The sequence below is a fragment of the Hyperolius riggenbachi genome, chromosome 4 (assembly GCF_040937935.1).
Source record: "Hyperolius riggenbachi isolate aHypRig1 chromosome 4, aHypRig1.pri, whole genome shotgun sequence".
Classification (NCBI taxonomy): Eukaryota; Metazoa; Chordata; class Amphibia; order Anura; family Hyperoliidae; genus Hyperolius; species Hyperolius riggenbachi.
This window is the reverse complement of record NC_090649.1, coordinates 199,383,123-199,397,642: the sequence shown is the minus strand read 5'-3', so window position 1 is coordinate 199,397,642 and position 14,520 is coordinate 199,383,123. Positions and strand designations below refer to the sequence as shown.

The window sequence follows — 14,520 nt, the reverse complement described above, 5'->3', positions numbered from 1 at the left end:
GTGTAAGTGTCTAGGGATGTAGTGCAGTTTTACTGATGTAGCATAGGTGTGTAGTGGTCCGAGCATGAATGAGACACTTCACCGATTTCTGTGACCGTGCCAATTTAATACTTAGGGGCTGGTTAAGACATGAGGTAAAACATGGTGCTTTTGGCAGACCACAAATGCATCATTTAAAAGTGATCAACCAGCTTTCCAATTAAATGAATAGAATCATTTTTAAAACAATATTAGAAACTTTTTTTTGCATTGTTTGCATAAACACAGCTGTAGATTACGTAGTCTCGGACACTACACACAGGTCTCAATTCACTAATGGCAGTTTGGTAAAATGAATTTTGTTCGGTAAAATACTGCATTTGGTATTTTACACTTTTTTTTTCTTTCCCAAATTCATTAAAGATTTTGCACATGAGGCAAAAGTTTGGTTATCTACCAAACAAACATGCTTCAATTCACTAAGCTCTGCTTGGTAAGTGTCACTTACCAGCCGTGTAGCAGGTCAGCACTGAGTTAGGAAGCTGTGTGTATGAGTCTGGGTTTTCTGTCCATTGCATCTCCGACATCCCTTTAGATGTGCTGCAGCCACCAGTGGGAGCTCTTCTGTAGAACAGTACACCGATTTTCACATTTTTAAGAGACTCTGAAGCCATCTTAAAACTTTTTTTTTACCTGTCATGTAGCTTAAGGAATATGGGCAGTGCTAAAACGCCGCATTCCCACGACAGAACAATTGTGTTATAACCCCCCAAGTCCTGGGGCAAAAATCCACAACTTTCAAAGTCGTGAATTTTGTTACTCGGTGAGGCAGAACTTAGCGATGTAGCTATGCCTCCATTAGCGTCAATCCTTCCCTGATCGCTGCCTCCCCCCGCCCCTTTCAGTGAAAGAAGACTGAGAGGGGCGGGGGAGGCGATGATCAGTGGGGATTGATGTGAGTAGAGGGAGAGCTACAGCAGAAAGCTCTACCTCTACCAGGAAGTGCTCCCGGTTTTGCCCCAGGGATTTGGGGGCTATAAAACCCTCGTTCTGCCGCGGGAATGCTGCGTTTTAGCACTGGCCATATTCCTTTAGCTAAATAAGAGGTAAAAACAAGTTTTTAAAATGGCTTCAGACTCTCTTGAAAGGGATACAGAAAAGCCTCATAAAATGTCACCTTCCTCTGCTCTACTACAGTGAAGTCCCGCCTTCCACCATGTCGGATCAAACCAGGATTAGAAGCAGGGCTGTGTGGATCTCCCTATTGGTTAGCTGTCTCTCTCTGTTGGATGTCTGTCAATGTTACCACACGGAGAGAGTGAGTTAGCAGCTGGTAAGAGCTAGAGAAAAATATTGAACGCTTTTGCCCGATTTTACCAGATGTGTTAATCTTTGTGAATTGCAATTTCTTGACATTTCTTGAGGTAATTCTTATTTAATGTGCGGTGATAGGTTTAGTGAATTGGAATTTGGGAACATGTTCGGTAAAATCAGCTGTTTTCAGCATTACCGAATGCGGTAATGCTTAATGAATCAAGGTCATAGTGTCCAAGATGCAAAATGTGACAAAATGCCAGGAACCAATGACAAACACTTTTCTGCGCAGTAGCTGAAAAATGTTCCTCTTCGGCTTATGCTGTCCCACAGAAGCCTGGCTGAATCAGCCCTTAGGCTCCAGGCCTTACCACATATAAGATACTGTGATGCATCCTGCCCCCTCCATCGTTGCACTGAGTTAGTTTTCCTTCACAAGTATGACTCCATTCACACTGACTGTAGCATATTTTTTTACATGGAATGATGCTACACCACACCATTGCAGCCAGCCGTGGGGCTGAGTGGTCTGCATCGCTCAGCACTGCTGAAATCTCTGACTCATTGATATGATTGGAAAGATACAAGATATACAAGAACGTACAAATTCAGTGTTGACAAATTATTTTATTTACGAATGTTCTGTTCCTGAGACGCCAGCATATGATGTAAATGGTTATTTAAAAGCTACCGTAATTATTTTCTTTCACAAATGGCACATTTTATTTTGCTTTTTGAAAGATACTTTTTGCTATGCACAGGTTTTTGTATTTTTTTTTTTTTTAAATAGCCTACAGTATCCATGACGACTGGACCTTTCACATAGCATTTTTCTGACTCATTGCGAAATGCTGACAATTAAATATACAGTACTTTAAAGAGATCCATCAATCTTTGTTGTCATGCCAACCAGCTTATATTTAGAATTGTAACAAGTACATGGAGTTCAATTGCTCTTGTACTCAAAACATGGATCTGCAACTATAATTGAATTTTTTTTATTTTTTTTTTAATCTAAATCCTGTTTGAGCTGCACTTGTTTTCTGAAAATCGTCATCTTTGATAGAAAGGCCTTTTCATTTCGATATTGTGCTGTAGTTGGAAACTAACTTTCTTATTATACTTTAGACTGTAAATTTGATTGGTCCGTACATAGTTTGCGCTTGTGTATGAAGGTTTGTCATTTGGACCCATTATTCATGGGAAAGTTCTATGCAATGTTTGATCATTACAGCTTCGTCCACTTTAGATTTCATTTTCTTGCTGTCTGTGTCATTTATGCTTTTATTAGGAAACTAGCAGACCCAAGCCAGTTTAAAAATGGGCTCTAGGGTCTGTTTTTCACACCCGCCACACACGTGCGCGCACCCGATGCGTGCACACCCGGCTGCCCGCTCACACGCCTGCCTGGCTCCCTGGCCCTGTTCCCGTCGTCCTGTCTGTGTGAGGCTGGGTCTGCAAAAAGCACAGACCCAGCTACACTGTACGCAGGGACAGTTGCCTATTATATAGGATGGTTTGTAAGTTGTAGATAAAATAAAGGCATTGGGTCTAAAGCAGTATTGTCTAAATAAGCTTTTCTATTATTTTAAAGAAGCTCTGAATTAAGAAACGTTTTGTTTTTAGTTTCTGAAGTGGGGGCAGCTGCTTATATTCAGAAGTGATGGCCTATTTGAGTGGGTTAAAGTTTACCTGAGCCAGGTTCAAAATCACATACTTGCCTAAGAGGGAAACCTCTGCATCCTTATGAGACTTCCCACATCCTCTGGTCCCTCATTGCGGATCCTCCAAGGATTACTGACAAGTGCTTCTGAGTAACCGGCTCAAGGCAGTGCTCCTCTTCAAGCATGATTGTGGTCATACTTTGCCTGCGCAAGTACATGAGTGGCTCTGGGTTGCTGCACAAGCATGGCTGTACTCTCCCGGTTGCAGTGCGGCCAGAAGAAAGTGCTTTCCTGATCAGCTGGAGGGTCCACGAGCGGCAATGGGGGACACGGAGGACGCCGGAGGAAGCCTCATTAGGATTCAGAGGATTCCCTCTCCTTAGGTAAGTATGTGTTTCCAAACCTGAGCTTTCACTTGGGTGCTCTTTTTAATATTGCCCTCCCTCCCTGTGTAAGTTTATTCCAGGTAATACTTCTGATGGACACAGAGACTACCTGGGCTTTATATAGTTAACTAAAGGGGTGTTATGGCATGAAGAAAAAAAAACTAATAAATGGTCTTTCATGGCAAAAATCGAAAAAAAAACTAATAAATGGTCTTTCATGGCAAAAATCTGGATTGAATAGATAAAAAATTGTTTTAGCATGAATTTTCCCTGCAGACTGCCTGGTTTTCAATGAAGGTGCAGAGCAGCTATAACTCTCTTGCACAAAAAGCAGCTTCTGTTCTGGCTGCAAGATGCTCTCCCTGTGAGGGTGTGGAAAGAATGTTGGTACCGTATGTTCCAACCTTCCACAGTTGCCTCGCAGACCCTTCTCGTGACACCTGATTGTTCTCACTTTGCCTGTGGGGCACCCCTGCCATACATCTGCAGGCTCTGGCGAGGAAATCTGTGCCCATTCCCTGGTACTGTACTGCACAAGTCACAGTTACATTAATGCGCACAACTGACAATCCGTTTGTAAAAGGCAGCAGATTTGTAAAGGTACCGCCATACTGTGCTCTAGCTTGTACACATGGGCGGGGCACTGGCCCTCCCCTGGGAATCACTTAGCCCCCCCCCCTCCTATCTGTAACATACATTTAACGGTTTCTAGGCTCCAGCAGCGCACAGTGAAAAAGCTGGTCTCTAAAAAAAAAAAATTAAATTAAAAGTCAGGCTATAGGCTATGTAGGCGTAAACCAAGGGTCTTATCTATAGTTATTTTGATTACTGTATATTTTTAATGGTTCACGTTTTACTGGAAACTGGGTAATCCCATGCAAATGAATAAGACTGACATAGGCAAAGTTATTCATATTTTCATTAGCCAAATAAAAACTTGTGTTTGCCAAACATTTCACCTTTTGCACCTATTTCTCTTTTCTGCTATTCAGTTAAAACTAATAACAGCGGGGAATTGTTGCTCACAATTTGTAACGCTCAGTTTTCTTTCCAAGCAGATTACATATTCCATCAAGCGGAACACGGACATCTGTTTCTGTGATCAGGAAGACCGCTCCCCCTTAGAGGTAAGCACTCTTGTCACGTGTCCATAAATGAAACCTTCTCCATAGCATTGATTCTTAGGAGCAACAATTGCAGAGGTGCATCTGCACGATGGGGCCACTGCTCCTGAGGGCTGGTTGCATTGAATTCACTGCATAAATATATCTGTTGTTGCCCAGATGTTGTGCCATTCAGTGTAATGGCAATGCATCCATTTCAGTGAAACGATGCACTGCTGCATTTATATTTAGCGCACAGTGGATGCATTGCCATTGCACTGCAAAAAGGCCAAGAATCTGCACCGTAGCAGATGCGCTTATGCAGGTGTACATTAATGTTAACACCCTCCTTTTTAGGAAATTGGTTGTAATGATTACCACTATGTATGCTCTGCATGGTGAAAACCACTTTTAAACGGATTCCAATCCATGTCCTGTCATTTTGAATTACAGTTAAAATTTCTTCTTTGCTTCAGTACATTTGCCTCACCATTCTAACTTTTTAAAACAAACAAAAAACCTATTGAAATGGTTAACATGTTTGCTTTCACCTTCCCCTGGTACCATATATTATTAATCTGGCCAGATATGTAATTCATACATCTCTTACCGCTGCCAGACAATAAACCTCTTTTTTCTAAGTTAACTAATCTGGGACTCCTGCATGACAGCTGCACAAATTCTAAACAATGCACTTTTTCCCCTCATGTACTCATGACTCTGAAACAAGCATGACATATGGCTGCTAACTGCACTAACTGTACTGTAATGTGGCATGTCATATGGATGTCATAAGGCAAAGACCAGATAATGAGGCAACTCTCTACAGACCCTCAGTGTGTTTATTTGGCAATTCAGCCCTTGAAACATTGGCTGCTGGTTGTTTCATTGTTATCACAGTTTTCATTTGAGTTTCTGAGCACTTGATTGCAATTCTGGCTTGTAATTGCCAGTTTTAGGCAGGGTTTACAAACAAAAAACATGGCTTCTAACCAGAGTGAGAACAGCTCACTGTGTGACTCATGCAGAGCTTGGAGAGGGTGTGTATGGCTTCTGCCAATGGCAAGGCCACCTAATTTACTCCATGGGTATATGTAGCAGATGCTGAGAATCCAGTATATAGGGAATGTTATAGGGACACTAATCAGCGACACAATTACCAGGCTACAAGTTTGTTTTTCAGAAATACAGCCGCGCCATTGCACAATATATTGTAAAACTAACTCGCCCCACTTCAAGCCAGCAGGGAATGAGTTTGTGAAACACCTTCTACATCTGAGTAGCTCTCCAAAATTGTCCACCATAGTCCCTTCTAATTGGCCTCAACCTGCAAGTCTTTGTGTGGCCATGTTCAACAAAAGCTGCATTCCCTAATCACATCACCTTGCACCTTGTTCATCTATAGGCCCATCAACCCCAGCCAGATTTTAAATACTTTAGTAGGTTGTAGATAGTTGCACAACAATAAAGTATCACTGACCTGAAGACATTCTCTTTCAGGAATCACAAAATATTTGTGCAAAATACTGTTTGTGTTTAGAGTTTGCTTTACTGGCTTTCAGTGAGAGGGAAAAAAAATTGGCAGATGACTATGGACAAACCAGGTTCCTGCGCAAATGTTGACTTTCTAACAGCACAAACGGTGCACGTCCCAAAAAATATTTATTCCAAAATAGGACTTCATTCCATGGCCTTTTGGGCATAGTCTGGTGGTTGGCAAGACTCCCATCTCCTGCAAGATTTTTATTAATATATTTTGTGTGTGCAAAAAAAAAAAAAGCTGATCATATTTAGATATAGCAAATGCAGCAGTATTACCTACGGTAGCTACTCCTCTACCACCGTTTAAAAGTTTTGATAAGTTGGTTCCTGCATCAAATTTAGCCTACCACCATCCTTAAAACCGCAAATCACATGAGCAATGCATGAAAAACGCAAATCCCATAAAAAACACAAAGGCATGGAAAATGAGAGCAGGTGATTTTTCTGCAATTTTGCTTCTATTTGAGATTCTGGGAGCCTGTGTAGTGGTTGACCCATCATGCAACATGATTTTGCCTTAGCAGGCTGCTCTGGAGCTTGATTGATGGCTGAAATGATCATGTCTTTTGCAGTAAGCAACTAACTCCTCATACTTTGACTGGTATGTTGACCCCAGTGTTATAAAGGATCCTTATCTTTACAGCAAAGCTGAAAAAAAAAACTTCTAGAAACTTGCCAGTCAAACCAACAAACATCAAAGATCCAAAAGCAAATGTGGCACCACATAGCCTAACTGATGATGATGCTTATTGCCAAGTGGTGCAAGCCCATTTTTATTCAAAAACATAGCAACACCCTTGCACAATAAATTGCAAAATTAATTTCCTTTGTGGCATATAAACAAAGCCTTTCTCTACCTGAATTTCATTATTATTATTATTATTATTATTATTATTATTATTATTAAAAGCGCCAACATATTCCATGGTGCTGTACAAAGGAAGAAACAAACAGGGTGTACATAATAATAATGCAGGCAATGTTGTACACCAATACACAAGATACATAATTGGTGACCAAATACTAAAAATTATACAAAATACAGAATACAAAATATAGAATTGGTAATGACAGTGATAAAAGTAACATGAGTAAAATGTATACTGATTTCCAAGACACAAAAAGGGAGAGAGCCCTGCCCTTGCAAGCTTACAATCTAAATGGAATGGGGGGAAACGAGGGGTAGTATAAAATATATAGAGGCAGTATGTTTTAAGATACCTAGTAGGAGTGCAATTTGGTCTTAGGACAAAGGGAAGTGACCTAAGGTAGCACATATGCTTGTCAGAACAAATTAGTTTTTTTAGAGAGCGTACTACCACTTAAGGACCAGCTAACGCCCATAGGCGTCGGCAGGTCTTAAGTGGTTTCCCATGGAAACGGCCGCTCGAACGAGTGGCCTTTCCATGTCAGTTCACGGAGGGTGTCTCCGTGAACAGCCGGAGAGCCGCCGATCGCGGCTCGCCGGCAAAATGTAAACACGCGGGGAAGAAAGTGCAGCAGCTCCGTAAGGCAGATCGGCGGCATATGAAAGGCTGAAGCCTATCCTTCAATGCGCAGGATGGATATCCGTCCTGCGCAGCCCATGGAGGTAGAGGGAGGGACGGGAAGGCAGGAGCGCCGAAAACGCTGCGGAGGGGGGCTTTGAAGAGCCCCCTCCGCAAAGCGCAGCAAGCCGGCGGCGATCAGACCTCCCCCCCCAGCAGGACATCCCCCTAGTGGGGAAAAAAGGGGGTAAGTCTGATCGCCCTGGCTAAATCCTGATCTGTGCTGCGGGCTGGAGAGCCCACGCAGCACAGATCCTGCAAAACACCCCTGGTCCTTAAGTGGTAGGTCACAAAGGTTTGCGAGTGACTGATGTGTTGTGGGAGGGCATTCCAGAGGAGGGGTGAAGCGCGTGCAAAATCTTGTGAAAGTGAGGTGATTCTAGAGGACAACAGAAGATCATGTGCAGATCTGAGATTGCGATTGGGTTTGTATCTGTAAATTAGTGAGAATATGTACCGGGGAGAGAGATTGTGGAGAGCTTTGTAGGTTAGGGTTAGGAGTTTTAACTGGATCCTATGGTTAATTGGCAGCCAGTGAAGAGCTTGACAGAGAGAGGCAGCAGAGGAAGATCGAGAAGAAAGATGAATGAGACGAGCAGCTGAGTTCAGTACCGACTGGAGCCGGGCCAGTCTGTTAAAAGTTAGTCCACAAAGTAGTATGTTGCAGTAGTCCAGACGAGAAATTATAAGAGCCTGTATTAACATTTTCGTTGTGTCTTGAGTGAGAAAAGGACGGATGTGAGATGTGTTTTTGAGTTGGAGATGACAGGAGCTGGTTATGGAGTTAACATAAGGAATAAAAGAGAGAGATGAGTCGAATATTACCCCCAAGCACCGTGCTTTGGGAACTGAACTTATGGGAGTGTTATTAACATTTGTTACTTCAGGTAGAGAGGTGGCCAGAGACGGTGGAAAAATTATTAGTTCTGTTTTACTCATATTAAGTTTTAGGAAGCGAGAGGACATGAAGGAGGATATAGCAGACAAGCAGTCAGAAACACGTTTGAGGAGGGAGTTAATGTCTGGGGCCGAGAGGTCCAGTTGTGTATCGTCTGCATACAGGTGGTATTGAAACCCAAATTAGTTGATTAAGTCACCAAGACCGTGCTTTTTTGAGTGGGGACGGAAAGATGCCAGTGGAGACAGACAGGTTAAATAGCGATGTTAGTGCAGGCAAGAGAGATGAGGATAGCTGTGGAATGAAATGGGAGGGGATAGGATCCAAAGAACAGGTGGTTAGATTAGTTTTGGATATTATAGAGGAGAGCGAGAATGTTCAGAGAGTGGAGAAAAGGCAGTTAGAGAGAGTAGTCAATGAGTTGTGGAGGTGGGATTTGAGAGCTGCGTGGAGAATTCACTTCTGATTTTGTCAATTTTATCAGTGAAGTATGTTGCAAATTCTTTGGCTGATAAGCAAGATGGAGGAGAGGGAGGGAGAACGGAATTAAAGGTTGGATGGGTTCTAAGTTCCAAGGTCTCTAAATTCTCTTTGTGCTTTGCAGCTGCATCAGTGTAGTAGTGGGGATTAGGGCATAGCTAAATGTCTAGCATAAGGTGGTCTTCGTTTTGTCTTGGTGAGGGAGGGGAAATCATTTTTGCTGGCAGTTTCTCACTTTAACCTAATCAATGACAGTACGATGAATCTCCATTCACGTGTAAATGCTGGCTACTTGCCTGCTTCATCTTCCTCTTGGCACTGTGTAAAGCAGTTTATTTTACAGTAAAGAGCTGTTTGCATCTCCTGGCCAAGGTTAATGTGAGTGTTATCATGTGAGGAGAGATGCGGTCAGAGCAAATTCTTAGGGGGTGAGCAGCCTAGACAGCTGGGACACGCAGAAAGGTTATGCCATACTGATCCCTCCTACTACAGTACCCAGCATTTAAGTACCGCGCCCCCCCCCACCCCCCAGGTGCATTATAACACCTATAACCGTTTTCTAGTTTCTTCCTATGCCACTGGAACACTCCTCTTTCGCAATGGTTTTGTCACATGATGCGAATGGAGGAAAGCTAAAGGAACTGCAGCTAAAGAAGAGTTTGCAGACACTGACAGAGTAATTCTAATACTGTCATGCACATTCCTGTGCATGCACTAAATTGTGGGGGGGGGGGGGGGAGAGAAAACATGCTGTAATACGCACTAAGCACCCTCCAGTGCATGCTCTGCAAAGTGGAGATTAACATTTCAGTGTGAGTGAGTTGTGTATGACTGGTACAGTCCATTGCATGTTGTACACGGGCATATTCATACCAGTGTGTGATCTGTATAGACAGTAGGGTGGGTGCATGTTCCAGTGTACATTCTGGGCAATTTCTGGAATAGGACTTCCTGGGCACCATGACGGTGCTTGGTTAGCTTCACAATCTCAGCGGCTACAGCACATGCTTCTGCTCAGATAACTGCTCATCTCTGGACCTGGCTGACCACCTCACACCTCTACTTCATTTCTTGCCTGAGCTTCATCTGCAACCTCAGTGTTAGTGTTTTGGTGCGGTCCAAACAACAAGGATTGGAGGTGCATATGAATGATGGAGAGTGTGTGAGAGAGCTAGGGGAGATGAGGGGTGAAGGGGGCTTTGGATGGGCAGTCCATGTAGGGTAGGGGTCTAGTAAAGGGAAAGGGACCAGGGATCAAACTGTTAACACGAACCAGAAACCACCTTTGTGTAGACTTGAGTATGTATCAGTCCGTTTTCTTCAATGAAACCAATTTGCACAGTAACAGCCAGCATTTGCCCCCTTACAAACCATGTCTTCTAAATAAGATCTTATCTACTAAATGTGCTTCACAATATAAAACCCATGTTAGATTTACAGTATTATGACCACTGCTTACCTCTTGACATCAGGGACTTGCACCTATTGAATAATGAACTTTTTTTGTACAGACACAGTGGGTATTTAAAGTGAGACTTCAGTAAGTGGCCTATATAGCAAATGTGGTGTTGTGGTAGAAAAGTGCATTGTATTACTTGAAAAATGCATGATTATTGGCTACCGGGTCAAGGGAGGCAGCAAGTCTGAAATGGAGGCGTTTGTATACTGTTCATGTGCGAATTTTGTTGGTGTATCCTGGTAGAAGAATGGAACCTTTCCTGACATCCCAATGTAGTAATTGAGGCAGTTTTTGATGTTTGTAAAATCTTTCCTCTCCCCGATTTACATTCTGACATTTATCACTAGTGGTGACCTCTTTCGTTCTGACAGGTGACCTGTACAGGTTGTTAGTTACTGAGAGTTCTATGCACAGAGGGAGATATTGCTTTCTTGGCAGTTGGAAAATGCAGTTATTTCCCACAATGCAACAAGGTTCGCAGACAGGAAACTGTCAGTACCAAGGTCATGACATCACACTGTGGGAAGGGTTTCACCACAATGTCAGCCATACAGACCCGACTGATGATATATTCAAGAAGGTAATTCATTCTTGTAGGAAAGGGGGCATTAGCTACTGATTGGAATGAAGTTCAACCCTTGGTTAAAGTTCCTCTTTAGGAGGAGATATATTCATACAATTGTCTTGATTAACTCTCAAATAGTTTCCTGCTTAACCCCCCCCCCCCAAAAAAAAAAATAAAAAAATACAAAGTTATACAAGTATTAAAGTAAACAAATGGGGAATAAATCTTTATACATTGTCTTCAAATTCCTATACACCTGTCCAGGTGAAGCATCTCTTCTGATAGCAACTTATTCCCAATACTGTTGACATGACTTTGAAAACTTCATGTATAAACATCGTAGAAATATGAGAAATATCTCTGAAATGTGCGTATCCAGTACACTCCATCTCAGGCTCACAGGGAGCTGCTTTGTGTAGAGCTATATCCTCAGATTTGTGTCCCATTTCCTTAGCTGTATTGCTGTGAAAAAGCCTGCTAAGTCTAGAAAAAATGTGCTTCTTAATCCTCCAGTCATGAATGGTAATAATGTTACATAATGTTACTTGACACTGACGTATTTAGTACTGTGTTTTTCACTTTTACTTGAAGCTTTTTCAGTCTGTTTTTTGATAGGGTGTCATTTGACTAAAATGTCCTAATAAAATGCTTATTTTCATATTTGCGTATGTTTTTCCAGTTTAACACAGAAGTGCTCAAATAAATAGGGCGAGATGGTAATCAGGGTTATAAAATCTTCATTTGGCAGTCTTCGTTTGGCAGCAGCACAACCACAGTGCTGGCACTTTTAACAAGTATGTGTTTGTTAAATGCAAAATGTGAACAAAAAATAAACAATTGGATGATTTTGGGTCCTGTTGGCAGGCGTCCTTGTCTGCCTGTGTGTCTTGCCATATTTAGCTCTTCAAATTGATGTTTAAAAGTTATTTTGCCCACTTGTTCCCTTGTCCCTTCTTGTAAAGGCAGCTTTGTCTTCACAGTTCATCATCCCTGTTCTGCCTTTGTACACAAGCCACAGTGGAACAGAGAACATTGTCAAACAATCATATGAGGCTTAGCTGGAATTCTCAAATGCCAGTTTGGTAGCTAAATTTTAAAGAGGAACTCCAGTGAAAATAATGTAGTAAAAAAAGTGCTTCATTTTTTACCATAATTATGTATAAATGATTTAGTCAGTGTTTGCTCATTGTAAAATCTTTCCTCTCCCAGATTAACATTCTGACATTTATTACATGGTGACATTGTTACTGTGGGCAGGTTATTTAGCTGTTTCTAGCTGCTCTGTCTGTTACAGACAGCTAATAACAGCTATTTCCTGTCTCTGAACATTGTTACATTGTGGCAGTTTGCCAGCAGTACCGCGGTATTCAGAGCCTCTTGTGGGAGGGGTTTCAGCACAAAATCAGTCACACAGCGCCCCCTGATGGTCTGTTTGTGAAAATCATTGTCTTTCTCATGTAAAATGGGGTATCAGCTACTGATTGGGAAAAAGTTCAATTCTTGGTTGGAGTTTCTCTTTAACCAGTGTTCTCTCCCTCTTGCCGTAAACTACTAGATGCCCTTTGTTCTTTTAACTGTGCTTACAATGAGTAAATTAAACTTGTCTAATATTAAGGAAATTTTCAAATTAGATTATAATCAAAATATTGAAACACTGAATACTTTCCATGAGAAAATGTATGCGTGCTCAAACACCAAGTTTAACCCTAGCAAGTCTGGCTTTGCAAATCTGGGCTAATTGGCTATTCATGAGGCAATGCTCATGCAAATATGCATTTTGCATGCCAAACTATGCAGTCTCAAAAAACCAATACCGCAAAGCTGTCGCCCTGCGGAAATTAGTTCATGCTACATTAGCACTATCCAGGAGTGCCACGGGGAGGCTTCCCAATGCCTCCATACAACCAGGGGGACCGCGGGGTCCCAGGCACTCTCACTGAAACATATTGAAACACTGAACCCTTGCTGTGGAATAGGTTAAGAATCAATCGAACTATTGGGCCCCTTTTTATGCTGGAGCGTTTTCAATGCATTGCTATCCCGCACGGTAACACTCGGCAACTAAAGTCTATGGGGCCTCTCTTACCTGACCAATGCACTGTGCCGGAAGTGATGTTTTCGCTGCTTGGCCATCACTAGGGCATTCCCACGTTGGCTGCCAGCTTGCGTGGTGGACTGAAAGTTATGTACACAGCTATTTTTTAATGCTTGTCGATCGGAAGCATATTTTTTTCAATATCGCTAGAGAGCCTCAAAGGGGATTCTGTCGGCCAGAAAGGGGGATTCCACATATTAACAAGGAAATCCCAGAAAGCTTTTTGTTTTTTAGAGTTGCAATCATCCGATCGCACCGCTGCCGCCGGTTTCCAGTTTTAGCGGCCTGAAACTACCAATCATGGAGTAGATATCAAATGTTAAAACCTAAATTGGATATCATGAAGTGGGGCTCAATTAATGAAAACCTACACAGAAGATCATGCAGTAGGTCAACTAACAAACCTCCTGCGACACACTGATACAGGTCTGTGCGCTGGATGAGCATTGCTTGGCAGTATGTGTGCAATTCGTCTTAGTGCCCTACATAGTTTACACCTAGTATTTTAGCACCCACTAAAATGGTATTCAATAATTCCAGTGTACCCCTGTAGTGTACTGATGTTCCCTGTAGTTTATTCTATTGTTTTCTGTGATGTAGTCCTGCTTTCCAGTGTCTTCTCTAGTGTATTCCATGTAGTTTAATTTTTGGCTGAAGCTAGTGTAGTTGTTGCCATGGTCCGAGTCCTACTCATTCGCACCTCCATAATGTGTGCAAATGTAGGAGGGTAATGCACGTTTGCTTGCCTTGGCACAAAATAATTCCAAAACAGCCCTATCAGTGGACAAAGCTATAAACCCTTTCCTGTTAATGGAGTAAAGGTATCACCCAACAAAATTTGTCAGAATCTTTACTTGTACCAGATAATAAAGACTTTATGATCATGTCGGTTTTCCTATAGCTCATCATCCTGACACAGGGCATGTTAGGCAACCAGGGACTGGAGTTCTAGGGGCAGATTATCGATCCGATTAGCCACGTCCGTAGCTGATCAGTCAGTCAGGCCAGATCACATCCGTTTCCCAGCTTCTGATGTGCAGTTGATTGATCAGTTTTGTTGCCGACATGTTGAATCAAATGATGACTTTTACCTGAAAAGCTCCATTGTCCAGATTTTGCTTCTATCAAAATTCATCCCTCCAGATGACTATGTATGTAGTGAAGAGAAAGGAAAATGTGCAAGTAGCACCTCTACAAACTACAAGATAAATTCTGCAGATGAAATTCCCCATGTCATAATTTATGAAATATTTCCTTCTGACATTACCACGCCCGCAGCCAATTTGCTTGGATTCCAAAAAACCTACTAGTCAGGGTATTTGTGGGAAGGATCTGCAGTACATGGAGGAAATACACAGAAGTACAAGGTGAATATTCAGTGTTCCTATTGCCATTTGGCTCTAGAACTACATAGAAAAGTGCCAACTCGCTTATGAAAACTTGCCACCAAGGAGGATAGAAGAATGAGCCCACAAGTGCCCACTCACT

The 14,520-nt window shown here is 42.2% G+C and overlaps 1 protein-coding gene across 6 annotated transcripts in view; it reads left to right on the top strand.

Annotated features, from left to right (window-relative positions):
* LPP (LIM domain containing preferred translocation partner in lipoma) overlaps positions 1 to 14,520 on the top strand; it is a 419,710-nt gene that overhangs the window by 144,987 nt on the left and 260,203 nt on the right. For all 6 annotated transcript variants that reach the window (XM_068281218.1, XM_068281216.1, XM_068281219.1 and 3 more), the window contains one exon: positions 4,402 to 4,470. The gene's annotated coding sequence lies outside the window, so the exon portion shown is untranslated. The remainder of the gene's footprint in view (positions 1 to 4,401; positions 4,471 to 14,520) is intronic.